At 36.8% G+C, this 17,476-nt stretch overlaps 1 long non-coding RNA gene across 2 annotated transcripts in view; it reads left to right on the top strand.

The window, feature by feature from the left end:
- The window catches only part of LOC125273243, a 284,955-nt gene that overhangs the window by 8,119 nt on the left and 259,360 nt on the right, over positions 1-17,476 (top strand). Inside the window, exon 1 of one of the 2 annotated variants that reach the window (XR_007186032.1) lies at positions 993-1,063. The exons of the other annotated variant lie outside the window; for it this stretch is intronic. This is a non-coding gene — a long non-coding RNA (uncharacterized LOC125273243). Of the gene's footprint in view, positions 1-992; positions 1,064-17,476 lie in introns of those variants that run through there. 2 annotated transcript variants of the gene reach the window in all.

Genomic DNA, 17,476 nt, shown 5'->3' with positions numbered 1-17,476 from the left:
AATCTTTTGTAACATTATAAATGTCTTTACTGCCACTTTTGATTGATTTAATGCATCCTTGCTGAATAAAAGTATTCATTTCTTTAATTTCTTTTCAAAAAAATAAAAATAAAAATTCTTACTGACCCCAAACTTTTGAACGGTAGTGTATAATGCTCCAGAAGCTTTGTATTTCAGATAAATGCTGTTCTTTTGAACTTTCTATTCATCAAGGAATCCTGAAAAAAAAAGTACACAACTGTTTTCAACATTGAAAATAATCATAAATGTTTCTTGAGCAGCAGATCAGCATATTAGAATGATTTCTGAAGGATCATGTGACACTGAAGACTGGAGTAACGATGCTGAAAATTCAGCTTTGCATCACAGGAATAAATTACTTTGTCAAATATATTTAAATAGTACACAGTTATTTTAAATTGTAATAATATTTCACAATATTACTGTTTTTACTGTATTTTTAATTAAATAAATGTAGCCTTGGTGAGCAGACGAAACTTCTTTTAAAAACATTAAAAATCTTAGTGGTTCCAAACTTTTGGACTGTACTATATATATATATATATATATATATATATATATATATATATATAATATTTAATATGACATTTAAATACTTAATTGTATGATTAAAGCGCTGTAAGTTTTATTGTGGGGGCAAAACAATTCAACAATACAATGATGACTGAGAGATGGACAAATACATATTCCTCAAAAGCCTGTTGTATCCACTGATCTATACAAATGTCATTTAGTGGTTGTATCATTTACATTTTTTCTAATATAACCACTGTCATATGAGTTTGTTTGCCTACTTTTATTCATTTTCTTTTATTTTTTCCTCTATTTTAATAAATATAAGTTATTTCTGAACTTTATTTACTTGCACTTGATGTGAACTGATGTAAAGGACGTGCTGCCCCCTTGTGTCGGGAGTAAAATCACCAAACTTGTGAAAAGCTGTGTTATTGCGCCACCTACCGGTGCGAAGCGTAACAGCTAATCTCCTGAACACACGAGTGTGAGAGCAGCACATACACTGCCTGCTGCTCAGAATCACAAGGTAATGCAGAACAAACATGATTTGACAACTAACATACAATGCAAATAATGCCAAATGAAGAACATTAAACGATGAATTTGACGACATTCATACACTTCGCGTCAAATTTCACACGAAATCAGACGCCTAATAAGCGTGCCGTCAATTTAACAACACGACACTTATTGCATTGAGATGATTTCACAAAGTGGACAAGGATAGAGAGAGGAAATATTTCAGTGGTACATGCATCAGATTTCCAGCTTAGTCGAAACTATTTTCTGATGTAGATGAAGCCTAGGTCGGCTAACGTTGAGTTATCTACACTGCCTGTTGGGGAAATAAAAATCGATACACCATCATCGAGGCAGAGGAATGTAATCCCGCCTAGAGCATCTGCTTGTCAGATGCATCCATAGAGCCGTTCATACCGTGAAATAGAAAATCCCGCCTGTCCATCGCGGCCTGTGTTATTTACCGCTGAGGCAGACGGTGACAGAGCTGCGCCTCGGCTGCAGTACCTCCTCTCACTGCCAGATGGCGCTTGGGAGTAACACGAGAGTAAACCCGTGAACTACTGGTGAGATTTAGCACTGTCTGTTATTAGGGAATGTTTAAAATGAAAACTAATGATGGTTATTGCGGTGGAATTAAAGATGGTTTATTTTGAAGAGGGGTGCACGAGGCATGAAGGAGAATTGTGCGAGTGTGGAGTAGCCTACGGTAGTTGAAGTGCATTAATTTAACGCGGCTTTAGCAGTAGCCTATCTTCGGTGTGTTATTTACTTACACAACATTTTCCTAAATTTATATTTATACAAGTATTACATATTTTGTTTCTATGAACTTATAATATTTGAGAAATTGTATACAATATTTCACGCTGCATGGTAGTTTATAGTGAAATAAAAAATATTGAAACAGTTGTAAAACCTAAAATATACACTTTTCTTAAATGTATCCATTTTATATGTTTAAAACAATTTGATGTTAAATTGTAAAATGTAAAAAATACATATTTATGGGCAGTGGTGTATGATGTGATACTCATTTGTTATTCAAAAATGAATTGACGCAAAATGATTATTTGAATACTATCTATAATTAGGATAAACATGTTTTCAGTTTCTGAATTAAATGTAATTTTGATATGAATGTGTTTTTGTTTTTTGCTTAAAGAGCAAAAATGTCTAGGTGGTGATTAAAAAAAAAAAAGAAAAAGAAATACAACAGCATCATGTAGCTTTCAAATGTTCTTAATATTTGATTCTTAAGATTGTCAAATATATTGTTAATATATCCTAATATATCTTAATATTAATACAAATATTAATGTTTTGTGATTCATATGTGTCAAAGTCATTAAGTAAAAAAACAAACAAACCAAAAAAATCACTTCTTGACCTTTTTATGAAAAGGAATGTTTCACTCAGGTTAGATGAAGTATCCCAAGAAAATTTCTTGATATTCATCATAAAAAAATAAAAAAATAAAAAATAAAAAATCATGGTATTTAACATAACTTTTTGAAGAAAAAAAACAAAACAAAACTATTTTCTAGGTTTTTTTTTTCTTTTTTCTTCATGGAAAAACAGTGCTTTTCCAAGGTGCAAGGAAAGCGGTACTACATTTCGGTACTTGATATTTTTAAAGTTGTTCAATTAAATATTAATTTGTGCAGAACCAACATACACACATTGACGACATTTTTAAGAGCTTGTTGCGTGTGTTTTAAACTTTTCTTTTATCTCAGAAAGCCTTCTTTGTCATTGACCCTGCAGATCAGAACCTAAAATCTTGATATTACATTATAAAGGTCATGGATATTTCCATAATACCTAAAGTTAATTTTTTTCTAACTCTTTCTAACCTTGTAGTTATGACATAAATATACAATTATGTGCAAATAGTATGCCAGTTTGCTTTTAAACATTCTTGGGTATTTATTGATAAAAAAGGAATTCAATTCCAATCATACCATACCCATTAATGCTTTCATATATATATATATATATTCTTTCATTATTGTACACTGATTGTCTAGTTAGAGATGTGTTTTATTGTATCTGTAGATTAGTTTAAATGAAATATGTGCCATTGTCTGTGTGCACAGCAGAGGGCGCCCTAACTGGGATTCCTAAATGTCACCTCCTATGAAGATAGCAGAAGTTTAATAGGCTCAGCCTGGCCATTCCCAGACAGTGTAACAGATACGTGACCTGCGAGACCTGCGTGTGGAATGGCCGTGATAAGTGCGGCACAGAGGGAAGCGGCGTTCCTCTGTTCCGCCGGGCCTTTCATCTCAATTTAAACCATCCTCTTCATAACGTTCCACTCTTTCCTCATCTCCATCTCGTCCTCTTGACAATATCTTCTTTTCTTTTGCTTTATTTCTGCCCCCTCACCTCTCTCTCTGTCCATCCTGCTCTTCCTCCCTTTCTCCTGCTGTGAGGCGAGGTGTAATATATCCGTAGTCCATGTGTGCTGAAGTCTTTAACATTCTTTCTTCTGCAGAAAGCCAAAGCTGGCACTGTACTGCGCGTACACATCAAACACGACTTCTTTATCTATCGCCTTCTTGCTGTGCTTTTGAGATCAGAGGTCGGCGTTCTACTTCTTGGGCCCATCTTCTATCTTGAATACCTGCTTCTGTGTCTCTTTGATATTTTTCATCCATAATCTGAACCTGATTTAGGTTTTAAACAGCATGTTTATTTTAGATGCATCGGCAGAAGCAATCAGCTTGGTCACCGTGATGTTTTGCATCTGCGTTGAATCATACAGACAACCTGAGATTAGATATTTTTGTATTCCTTCAGATCTCATCATGATTTGTTGGTTGAGTTCAGAGGAATATTTAGACAGTGAAAGAGACTCATGACAGATAGAGATGTCAAAATGCATTTCGGGGTTATATTCTACAGCATGTTCTTGTTGATCTAGTTGGATTATACATTTATCAGTGATTGCAACCTGCTAAGGTTTGATGATGATGGAGAAAATATTTAATAAATAAATTAAAATAAAACTTTATTGATTTGAAACAGCCATTCACTAAAATATATAATTTTCTTAAGCATTTTTTTCCTGAATTTTAGTGGAAAACATCTTAATATCTTTGAAAAACAATAAATTTACTTCAAGCAGCATTTTGAAATATTTAAAACTTGTTTTAAGATCATTTCTATTGAATTGATGTTATTTTTTGATTTCTTAGACACTATTGTAAGCAGATTTGTTTTTAGGATATTTAGATATTTCCACTGGAAAACAATACAAAAATACTGATTAAGAAAATTGTCTAAATTATCATAGTGTTTGCTGTACACAATTTTACTTAAAAGATTCATGATTTGCTTTCACAGAACATAACTTGATTTTTTTTTTTTTTTACTTCAGTTACTTCATAACTTAATTTTTTTTACTTCAATATTATTGCTACAATATTATTTAATATTGTTTATTGCTTTAATTTTTTATTGTGTGTGTGTGTGTATATAATATATATATATATATATATATATATATATATATATATATATATATATATATGAAGACTTCAGATGCCATCTGAAATTTTCTTATAAAATTAGCATTTTTATCAAGCTTGTATGTTTATGTTCAGTTTTTTCACTTTAATGGCAATTAATAGATCCTTTTCATTGCCATTAAAATGAAATAACTGAACATAAACATACAAGCTTGATAAAAATGCTAATTTTATAATAAAACACTTTAAAAAATGCTGGGTTAAATATGGACAAACCCAGGGATTGGCTTGTTTTCACCTAGCCATTTTTTTCAACTTTCAATTTTGGATTTATATTTTTAGCCAGCAATATATTAATATAGTAAAAGGCATGTTTTTCTCACCCCCAAATAGGGGCAAATTTGTGGGGTATTTTAAGCTGAAACTTGACCAGACCAGAGACTTATATATTACATCTTGTGAAAGAGGGCATAATAGGTGCACTTTAACCCAACCTGCTGGGTTTGTCCATATTTAACCCAACTTGGGTTGTTTTTAACCCAGCATTTTTTAGAGTGAATTTCAAATGGCACTTAGAGGCTTTTGCATCTGAAGTCTTCATATATACATAATAACAAAACATGTTTTATAACACAAAACTGTAATACTGAATAATTGCAGCGTTTATTGTTTATAAATTTACTTATTTTATTATTTACGTATGATTTTCAGAGAATATATGTAGTATTAAGGTTAATTTTTCTCACCCACTGGCAGATATATAGATTTTTTTGATAGTTTAAAAACCAATAGTTAGTCATTTTTTCCTGTTTTTAGGAATATTTGTGATAGAAAATTGATGTTGTTGTGATGTTGTAATTGTATAACTGCAGTTTGCTGTTTAGTCAGGAGGTCTGTAAACGTATACGTCTTATATAAGAACACGTACAGATGTTTTAGAAACAAAATGGTTGTCTAGCTGTTTATTACAAAATATACAGTTGTGAATTTCAAACTTGTGTTGACTGCCTTCTGTAGTTGTACTAAACCTGAACTTGTTTTCTTGAAGAAATGTTGGAAACCAATCATTGCACTCAATTTTTTTTTATAAAATAAAAAAAGTATAAAATATAACTATTTTAATTATATTAAATTAACACAGTAATCTTGCTGTGAATTGACAAATTAAACGAAGTTGATATTTATCAGTAATTTACTCAAAAAGAGTTTGCTTTCTTTACTTTGAGCTGATTTCTTAGTTTTAATTTTCCTTTAGTTTATTTCGCAAAAATAAGGCAGTTGGTTTCCAAACATTTTGTTCAGAATTTTCAGTGAATACAAAAACACTGGGATGCGTTCATGGTCAGGTCAGCCCAAGCGTTGCCCGAAACACACGTCGAAGTCAGAGGTCAATCAAAATGAGGGCACAGAAGAGAGAAAGGAGGGACTGAGGATGATGAAATGGAGAAAGGAAGAGCTTAGATAGTGACCTCTGACCCTATGTCTTCCTTTTCTCTTTTGCTCTCTTATTCGCTCCCTATGTTTCTTTTCTCATTCTTCTCACTGACTCTTTGTGTCCAGCGTTGATCTGACCGCAGGCTGTGATCTCTGTGACCTTTCCAGAGGTCAGCTGGCGGCCATGGCGACAGAGGGGTCAGTCTGCGGCCTCGGTTCATCTCTCGGTCAACATCAGGTCACATTTTGGTCAACATCAGTGGTGTGTTCAAGACCCTGAAGCCACGAAGATGGTTCAGTTGGTCGCTATCATCAAAGAGCAGGTCTTGTGTTTCAGTGTGTGAGATTATACTTTTGTCTCATATTTCTGAACTAGGTTGATTGGATTTGAGATTATTTTTGTGTTATTTTGTATTGTTATTTGATGACTTAGTTCGATTTCATTCCTAACGTACAGTTGGAAAGCCTGAAAAAGCTGTTGATGTTAAGAAAAGAATGATTATTTCTTTAGAAGGTATTCAGATTGCTAGCCTAAAATTAACCTCTCGTTCCACATCACCACAGAGGTCGTCTACCGGTCAATTACAAGGCATTTTCCCAAAGCAGCAGTAGCAAATCGACGATGTTGCCTAGTTTCCACTATTCTACTACATATCTGCCCCCGCCATGACCTGGATCCTGGGGTCATTCGGCAGTCATCGGAGTACGTTCAAAAACGCTCCGGATGATTCAGCAAGGTTTCAAACACTATGGCTTCGGTCTGTCATCATAGGTCACTCTGTAGTCAGCATCATGCTGCAAAGCCCAAATGTTTGGTAACATTCATAAGGTGTAATGGCTTGACCCAAATTATTACTGTTGACCTCCATGTGATGCACAGAAGCGCTTGTGTGAATGTTTCACCTCCAACTCTATGGCACAACAATCGTACAATTCCTTAAGGATATGCGTCTTAAACTTGCATGCAGCAGCTCCTGTTACAAACAGAATGACAGACAACAAAGATCGTCATATGATGTAGAGTTTGGTTAATCAGAAAAGAATATGTCGGAAATGTATTGTTAACCTTTTGGAATTCTTGTTAACCTTAGTGCTCTAGTTTTCAAGAAACTGCACATCCTTTAGACTGATAATAATAAATTGGTACCATTTTGGTTCTTGGATGATATCTGAAATTATAAATTTTATCAGTATTGGTTAATATTGATTAAAAACTAAAATATTGGATAATGGATATTTATTTTGGATGCACCTATTTTTCCATTTTAAATAATAAAAAAATGAAACCAATGCAATAATTTGATAATAATGAAATAAAATGTTTAAGGATGCATAGTAAATTGGTACAATTTCCGCTCTCAGGTGATATTTGAAGTTTTTTTTTGCTCATCAGTGTTGGTCAATATTGAATAAATACTGTCCGAAATATTCAATATCTAATTTTTTAATGCACCTATTTTGCCATTTAAATAGCTTTAAAAATTACAATTTTAAATAATAAAAAGTTACAAATTTAATAATACTTTAGTAAAAAAAAAAAAAAATTGTACGATAAATAGTTATTTTTTCAAATCTTAACATGAATATACATTTTTGATGACTAAATTTACCTGTGGCATTTGAAACAATTTAAAACATTTGCAAAATATTTAATTTTTATATGATATGTATTGGTTTATTTATTTTTCTAATTAATTATTGGCAGCGTTATTAATCAGGCCTATTGGCCTGTGATATCAGCAAGAATTTTAATATTGTGCATCCCTAATTTTGTTGGTTTATTTGAATGCAAGCCAGACATTTCCATTGAAAGTTAGGGTTGGTTTTGATCTTTAGATACTTTTGGATTTGATTCTTTGAATTCTTTTAGATTACATCAGAGTAGCAGTATATCATTTTTACCCTACAGCTCCCACCGCATACTTCAGAATTTTCACACACTTTGATTAATATTCATATGACCTCGAATTCACCCGGAACGCGATGCGGGTCGTCTGGCGGTCAGAGACATAGGGGTGCTTCTTTCCCTTAAAAGCGCTACAATGTTCCTAAAAAGACATACAAGTGGTGATCAGTTAGTCTGATCATTCAAATTAGTAGGCTGCGTGTATTTGGCCTGTGTCTGACTTGCATGTAACCGGGGTCACCCGGCGGTCAGATTCAAGGGTCATCTGACGGTCAGAATCCTCATGTCCCATCCGAGCCACCGTAGAGTGTTGGTTGCATCCGTGGGGTCTGATTGGCTCGGTGGCAGTGCCCAAGGGCTCATCTATCCTGCCTCTAATCATTACAGATGGAGGACAGCAGCGTAAACAGGCATCATTAGGCCACAGCCACTCGTGTCCACTTTAAACCGCCGTTACGACTTCACAGAAGCATCTGTAACTCGCTCCCCTGGGGAGCGACGTCGAAGGATGAAGTACTTTTCTGATGGTCTTCTATCAGTTAAGTGTGCAGGGTTGACAGGGCCAGGCTAATTTTGTCATCCACACCACTGTGATGCCCGGTCTACTGACATGAGGGATGCGGTGCTAGGGCTGCACGATTTAGAGAAAAAAAATCAAATTGCAGTTTTTAAAAACGGCAAATGTGATTTTACAATGTGAAAAAATCCAGGTTTGTTGGGTTGCACAATTTGGCCAAAACAACTGTAAAATTACAATTACGTAATTTCGTCATTTTCAATCATTAAACCATCAATTTTACTTTGACGAAAAACCACAGGGAGTTCTTAATCTTCTCTTTTGTTGATGAGCGCTTCTCATTAGAAGTATGTGAAGAATGCGCATGTTGCGTTTCCAAATGCGTTCAATGAATTTATTCAATGAAATCACAACCTTTGCGATTTGATAGTCACATAAAGCTAGTGTTGTCCAAAGTACCGACTTCGGCACCAAGTCGGTACTGAAATTTAAAAAATGTGATGCTTTGAGTGCTGTTGAGTGGATTCGTAAACACCTCTGATTGGCCATTGTTCATGTGTGTTCATTGTGTCTGTGATTGGCTACAATGGTCCATGCTTCAAAAACAGGTTGTAGCCTAAAAAGACATCTTTGACGCTCTTCACCAAGCGCTTACGCTGATACACCGCTCCCGCTTTCAAACTCAATGCTCCCATGCCTTGATCATTGTAGCCAATCACAGACATATATGTTGAGCACATTAACACAATGGCCAATCAGAGGTGTTCACATATCCGCTCAACAGCGCTAAAAGCATTGCATTAAAATTTCAGTACCAACTTGGTTCCGAAGTCGGTACTTTTGACAGCACTACATTAAGCCATATCGCAATTTCGGTTTTCGATTAATCTTGCAACCCCATGCTGTGCCACATCAGAGTGTTTGTCCCTTTCAGAAGCAGTGAAAGATGAAGGTAAAGAACGAATAAGCAGTGGAACCATCTCTCGGCGTGCCAATTGTGACGTGTCTGTACGCATGGGACTCAGCGGGAGAGCTCAAAATCGAGAGAGCTGCAGCAAGGTGCTGCAATTTCTGATGAGGTTTCATGGCGTGTGTTTTCGGGAGGAGGAACGAAGCGGGTTCAACGGCAGGGCAATGGCAGACCCCCCATTCTCAATCACACTCGGTCCCCGAGGGCATGCGATGCAGCACGCTGTATGCGTGTGAGGCTGCCAGCACCAGTAAAAGTAGGATACATGAATAAATGCAAACAAAAAAGGGCAGAAAAAGCACCATTCTTGTATAAGAGAAAGAGAATATGACCAGGAAACGGATGCATTTCTCCTCTTATCTCATTATCCTTTTAGTTTTCCGACGTATTAATGAGCATGTTGGCGAAGCCGCTGGTAAACATCTGACATCACAGACGCACCATGTGGCATCGTCTTAGAGATATTTTTAACTAGCATGCTGCCGGCTTTTCCTAAAAGCCCTATTTCTCATACCTCTCTCTCTTTCCACCTGCTCTTCACCCCATCAGCGGCGGGGTCGTTGCGAGGTCGGGAGGAAAAATGAAGCGCTGTGTAATGCCCTTCCGTGCCTACTGATGGAATGCTCTTTCTTGTTCCTCCTCTAATGCTTTCCTTTAATTCCTCTCTTTCATGCTAGTTTCCCGCCTGTCTTTCCTGGCTTATCTCATCTCAGCATGCACCTGCGCATCTATCTTCCATCATCCCTTTTGTTTCTAAACAGAGGCCTGGAGGTGTTTTAAGGGAAAGTGTGGGTCGAGATGCTGATTTGGAATGAATCATGATGCTTCGAGCATCATATTTGACGCTAAACGGGTCCGTCCTTACCGCACAGAGGCATTTATGGTCCGACGCGTGGTGAAACCGTTCATCCCTGAAGAACCTAACATCCCCTCCATACCGTTATACCCATTAAAACATGGCGTTTGGAAAATTGCAGGACGGAAGCTCGTAATCTAGACTCGTTTTTCACATATAAACATGTCCTTGCTGGCTTTTTTTCTTGTGGCCCGAACAATAAGATGAATGGTGCATACCATGGCAGCGCTGTGATCTCTGGTGGGATCAACCCTCGGGACCCTTCTTGAAAGCCTGACGGCACACAGGTTAACTATTTTCGTCCGCAAACCCGCTGAACCTCGTATTCCTTCTATTCATTAACCGAAACTCTGTGATCTGGCTTTTATTCACCCCCGAGACATGTTTGTGAACGGGGCGTGCTGTGACTTCAAACGTGGAGAGTTTGAAAGCAAGAGGAAGTTGTCCTGAGGCCGTAATGCCCGGTCCATAATGTCTAGGCCACTGGACTGCTGCGAGGATATTTTAGGACGGTGGAACGGGAACACGTTGTTCTGATTGGAGTGGCGCCCAATGCTAATCCGTTCTGATTCGCACTTTGCATTTATTTCGGTGTGAGCACTGAGTTAAAAAACAATCCAATTAAGTTGCTTCAAAGAATCAAATTACAAATGAAATCAAGTGAATCTCAGTAAAAACCCCAGATTCGCCCAGCATTAAAATCACAGTGCTTTGTTTTAACAGCTCAATGACTATGAAAGCTCAGGAGAATTTTGGCCCCCAGTGATTGTTAATCAGAAATGAAGGCAGCATGTTAATAGCAGCGTATGGACTCTAGATGTCAGCAGTGTCTGGTGGACCGTTGATGAAATTAGCACTAGTGCCTCTCTGCTTTGCATTTGGTTTTAGTTTTGTGTGCTGAAATTGTAACTGGAAAGGCAGTTGGGATTTGAAAATCAGCTTTCCCTTCTTATTCATTGCTAATTCGTGTGATTTGACAATAGTTGTCAATGTTTGCCTTTTATTTATTATGCTTAATAAAGTAATTCTGCTTTGACTTAGCCAACCAGAGATGAAATATTGAAGTTTTTCAAGTTCGCCAAGTGCTGAAGTAAAAGGAGAGCAGTTAAAGTAAGTTTATAACATAATTGGCTAGAGTCGGATAGAGTTAAAACTAAAATGTTGTTGTAATATTCATAAACACCCAGGATGTATAATTGTAAAGAAAATATGGGATAATTGTAACCATAAATTAAAAAGCACTATTGTGGCAATATATTGTTTAAAAAAAATGTATCATAGTAGTTTAAATACAATAAAAAGACAAATAAGATGTTGTGAAAACATTTTATATTTAGTATTCTTCATGCTCTAGACAAATTTCTGCTGGACAGAACCAGCACATAAAAATGTTTTGGAATATTGTGACATATTAAGTTATTATGTTTATTGAGTCTTATATTTATACAGGATACCGGTAGGCTTCTGTACTTTTTAAAGGTGTTTTTATGATTTAATATGTGCAAGCATCAGATTTGGCTGTGTAAAGTGCTCTTGGCCCTTGATACAGTTCATTGTTTTTTTCTTATTATTGCTTATTGGATGTTTTTGAATTGTCCGTCATTGCTTTCCACTTTATTTTATATTTAAGGTATTTAATTTTTTATGTGTCAGACCTGTGGCCTACTGGTTAGTGATTGTGATCTTCAGGGCTTTGGTGCTCATTTGGAAGCCATTTAAATACATTTTCCTATAAAACAAGTGGCACAATTCCTAAATGTTACATTTAAATATCATTTTAACATTCTTTTTTCCCCCTACTATTTTCCTTTCCTTCATTCTCTGTAAGGGAGAGTTTGCAGGCTTTGGGCTGGGGTTGCCAGGGTAACTGCTGGCATGGTGAGCGGGCAAGACTGTGCCTGGCATAGTGACTACATTGGGCAGGACAGCTGGGTGCCATGCAGACCCCCTCAGACATTTAATTTGGAGGAGGGATCGTAACAGCAGAATGCTGTGTTGAGCCAGAACCACATGTTCCATGTGGCAGGAGATTAGTCTGATTTCAACATAACTTGATTAGTTAACTCTTGGTTTTTGTTGGGATGCGTAATATGTCAGTATCATAATGGTTGTTGTTTTTTGTACTACTATAATTCTATAAAATAACTTCCATTCAAAAGATTGGGGTCTGTACATTTTTGTTTTTAATGTTTTTGACAGAAGTAAAATTAAATAAAATTAAATATGACTTAATCCTGTGATCAAAGCTGAATTTTCAGCACCATTCCTCCAGTCTTCAGTGTCACATGATCCTTCAGAAATCATTATAATATGATGATTTGATGCTCAAGGAACATTTCTTCTTATTATTAATGTCAAAATCTGTTGTGCTGCTAAATATTTTTGTGGAAACGGTCATACATTTTTTTTTCAACATTCTTTGAGTAGAGTTCAAAAGAATGACATTTGAAATATACATTTTTTGTAACCATGTAAAAGCACTTACTGTCACTTTTAGATCAAATTAATGAACCCTTGCTGAATAAAAAATATTAATTTGAAAAAACTTCAAACTTCGAACAGTACTGTATATATTTAGTCAATATTGGATATCTTTTTCCCCTAAAATCTTTTAAGATTTAGATTATCGTTAAAATTAGCTTAAAAGGACGATTGATTTTAATAACATCTTTTATACTGTATATAATCTTAATAGCATTGCATATATAACATAAAACTATTTATTTACATTTTGTTTTTGTTTTTTTAAAGGTGCCATCGAAGGTTTTTTTACAAGATGTAATATAAGTCTAAGGTGTCCCCTGAATGTGTCTGTGAAGTTTCAGCTCAAAATACCCCATAGATTTTTTTTAAATCATTTTTTTAACTGCCTATTTTGGGGCATCATTAACTATGCCCCGATTCAGGGGCTGCTGGCCCTTTAAATCTCATGCTCCCTGCCCATCGAGCTCGCGACTCTATAATACAGTGCATTTACAAAGTTCACACAGCTAATATAACCCTTAAATGGATCTTTACAAGATGTCCGTCATGTATGCTGTATGCATGCTTCGGGTCATGTGAGTATAGTATTTATTTGGATGTTTAATTTTGATTCTGAACGAGTTTGATAGTACTCCGTGGCTAAAGCTAACATTACACACTGTTGGAGAGATTTATAAAGAATGAAGTTGTGTTTATGAATTATACAGACTGCAAGTGTTTAAAAATGAAAATAGCGACGGCTCTTGTCTCCGTGAATACAGTAATAAACGATGGTAACTTTAACCACATTTAACAGTACATTAGCAACATGCTAACGAAACATTTAGAAAGACAATATACAAATATCACTAAAAATATCATGATATCATGGATCATGTCAGTTATTATTGCTCCATCTGCCATTTTTTGCTATTGTTCTTGCTTGCTTACCTAGTCTGATGATTCGGCTGTGCACAGATCCAGACGTTAATACTGGCTGCCCTTGTCTAATGCCTTTCATAATGTTGGGATCATGGGCTGGCATATGCAAATATTGGGGGCGTACACCCCGACTGTTACGTAACAGTCAGTGTTATGTTGAGTTTGCCCGTTCTTCGGAGGTCTTTTAAACAAATGAGATTTATATAAGAAGGAGGAAACAATGGAGTTTGAGACTCACTGTATGTCATTTCCATGTACTGAACTCTTGTTATTTAACTATGCCAAGGTAAATTCAATTTTTTATTCGATGGCACCTTTAAGAGGAAAATTAAAATAAAGTAGTATGGATTTAATAGATCAGCCCTTTTATTGATTTTTCAATTTTAACATGAAAATAATTATTAGCTCATTATATTGGCCAGAATTTCAATGTTGGTACTGTACATCCCTGTTTTTGCAGCATACCTTTGTAGAAATGGTTTGGGACAAAATCACTTCATCTTCTAACTGGTCAACTTGACATATAGAAAACATATTTTCCTTTGATTGTTCTACATGTTTTGACTTGTGTTATCTAATTTGATTGTGCTGCTCGTTCCATATGACCCAATAGCATCGGGCAGACACTGACATCCTAATATACAGTTACTTTTAGGCCTATATTCATGTCTTAGTAGACAGTTTCTTTGTAAAACCTAAGATTCTGTTTTATGTGCCAGGCCTGTACCTTCCTGACCTTCGACCCTGACCAGTAAAATCAGACAGCTGATGAAACATGAACCAATCAGCATGTAGAATTTCCATCCATCCATCCATCCATCCGAGGCCATATGTGAGTGTATTTGCTATTAGACACATCAAGTGAGACACTGAAACGAGGGTCTAAAAAACATCCTCATCTCCTCCGCCCTTTGCTTTCCGCCCGCAAGAACACAGCAAGTTCTTCATTAGGAGAGGAAATCATTCCCCCATCTCTCACACACTCCCAATCTGCAAATGTCACCGGGGTGTGGGCATGCATGTGTGTGTGTGTGTGTTAAGATGCCAGATGGATGGTGGCATGAGACACTATTTCATGTTTGACTGTGCCTTGTGTCGTGTGTGTGTGTGTGTGTGGTAGGAACGGCTGTGCACAGCGAGAGATTAATTCTGCTAAATTAATTGGGCTGAGATTGAAAATGAGAGAGCAAGCAGGTTGCAGATGAGCGCGCACACACACACAGACACACACATGCAAACCTCCTGCCTGTGACGCACACACTCGTATTTGCCATACACCCCTGTTTGTTTGCAGTATGTTTGTGTGGTTACGAGTGTGTTTTAGAGTGTGTGCGTGCACATGCACAGCAGGGTAGAATGTACACACACACACACAAGCTGCAACACTGAGATACGCCGTCAAACACACCCACACACACCCCGGTGTGTGCGGGGACTCAGAGTGGTGATTTTGAGACGAAGGGCCCCCATAAATCTCCTTCCATACAGGAGCTGAGTCTGCACAGGGACGAGAAAGAGAACATTACCATCTGGAGAAAGAGCGAGAGAGAAGAGGAGAGACAGTATAGTTTATATCAACCGTCAGTAAAGTCTCACAGGCCACGTTCACACCCGAGCCGCTCTCATCTGATGAGTGCGTAATCTCGTTCTGTTCACATCACAGGGGGAAATACGTTTAATCCAGGTTCAGTACAAGTTCTGCATCAGTGGCATGTTGTTGATTATTACAAAAATCATTTCAACTGAAGTTGAAGCTAAAGTCTGGCATACAGTGGGGCACTTACAGTGTAGGTGAATGAGGTCAACTTTGAATTTGAATGCCTAGTTAGAATAATAATTTTTTTTTTTTTTTTTTGAAAAAACAAAAATACTAGCAATTTGTAGGTATATGCTTCATTTGAATCAGATTCCTTTAAATCTAGTTCTCTGAATAAATGTGTGTGGGTTTATAGGTTTGGCTATATGAAACGTCCTCAGTAGTCCAAAATGTTGTCACTAATATAATGAAACCTGTCCAATGTGTCTTGTGTTCTTGATCTCAGTCTTTCAAAGGCTCAAAAACTGGCCACAACATGTCTCAATTGAAATATATTTGTCAACAGGTTTCCGTCAGGGTTAGGTTTAGAGGTAGAGTATGGTGTTGTAAACATTATTATCTTAGTGTGAAAACCACTGTGTTTGTGAGAGGTCTTTACTAATATAGCATCATATGTGTGTGTGTGAGAGAGAGAATGGGTGGACTGTAAGAAAGAAAGAAAGAAAGAAAGGAAAACAAAAAAGAAAGAAGGAAAGAAAGAAAGGCGGAGGCGGTTTAGTCTGCCCAACTCTACGAATCTTTACAGAATTCAGCTCCGCCTGATCGAGCAACTCAATTATCCTGTTAATACAGTCTCAGTCTCAAACACCGTTCCCATTACTGCAGAACACACCGCCTGCAGCCACACACACACACACACACCAACAGCTGTGGTACAACAAAAGCTCACAGGCGCAAACAAACCCTTCTGAAATATGAAAGAAGAAAATTATGCATCTGAACTCCGTGTGATCTTTGAAATGAATCTCTGTCTTTCCTCTAATCTCTAGGTAACATGAAGGTCTACTGCCCTTTTGGGGTGACAGTGATAACATGAATTTCCTGGTGCATGAAAGCTTAGCAGTTGCTGTATGAGTCTTTTATACCTTCAAATCTTTCTCTTTCACACTCTTCTTCTACAGCTTTGGTGTGGAACTCTGGCCCAATGAAAACAAATCAAATGTAAAGTGTGTCGGAAGAGACAGATTGATGTGTCTCTCATCTCCAGCCTGACTGAACATAGCTCATCATTACTGTCAGCACAGAGAGAGAGAGAGAGAGAGAGAAAGGATTGAGAGAACAAATGAGTGCAGGAAAAAGACAGAATGAAAGACACTGGAAAGACGAGACAGATTTAGAATCAAATGTGTGAAAGTGAAGGGATGAAGAACTTGATATAGTTTAGGTAAGACGTTGTAGGTGAACATCAGATAGAAGCATCTGAATTATCTGATTCCAGATTAGCATTCGGCCTTCAGGCTTCAAACCAAAGACTGTAGAATGGAAATAGAAAGACGGTTCACTCCTACAGAGGGTATGCGCGTGTCGTCACCGTCGACTGTTATAACTGTGGTTACGCCCACTGAGTGGCAAGAGACTGAGTGGCAGCATTGGTTTTCAGTGTGAATGCCGTGACAAACACACAAAACATCCAAAACGGGAAAGAGCTTTGTGATTGACTGTACAAACAAGTCTGACACAAAATCTGAGGTATGTTTTTACAGACTGCTGAAAGCTACAGAAAAAAGAAGCAAATGGATCGCTGCAATTCACAGAAACAACTGGACTCCAGGCAGAGAAACATGTTTTGCAGTTATCATTTTGTGTCAAAATGTTGGATTTTGGGGTAAAATCATACCCTATATATTGTATTGTTATATATTGTGTTGACAACTCATCAATTAAATTTTTACCATCTTATATTCTGCATAATTGGGTGTTTTTAAATAAACACTGACAAAAACAAGTCTTAGGGCTGGACGATATATGTTATACAAAATATATAACATTGATATAAATGATCACTTCGTTTTAGACCTACCTATATTGTAGTTATATAAAGTGTTCACAGACAGATTTGCTTTATGTATTTCCCTGGCGTCGAAATCAATCACATATGAATGTCAGGAAACACGACTCCTGGCTGCATGTCAATATCCATGGATTAGGTTTATTTCCGTATGGTAATGAGGAGGGCGTGGTTCACCTTAGACATAGCAGGCTCTGGACATAGCTATGTCTGAGGCAAACCACGCCCTCCTCATTACCGTACGGACAAAG

This window comes from Megalobrama amblycephala, linkage group LG1, assembly GCF_018812025.1.
Source record: "Megalobrama amblycephala isolate DHTTF-2021 linkage group LG1, ASM1881202v1, whole genome shotgun sequence".
Classification (NCBI taxonomy): Eukaryota; Metazoa; Chordata; class Actinopteri; order Cypriniformes; family Xenocyprididae; genus Megalobrama; species Megalobrama amblycephala.
Note: the sequence above shows the minus strand (reverse complement) of the source record. Positions and strands in the feature narration are given on the sequence as shown.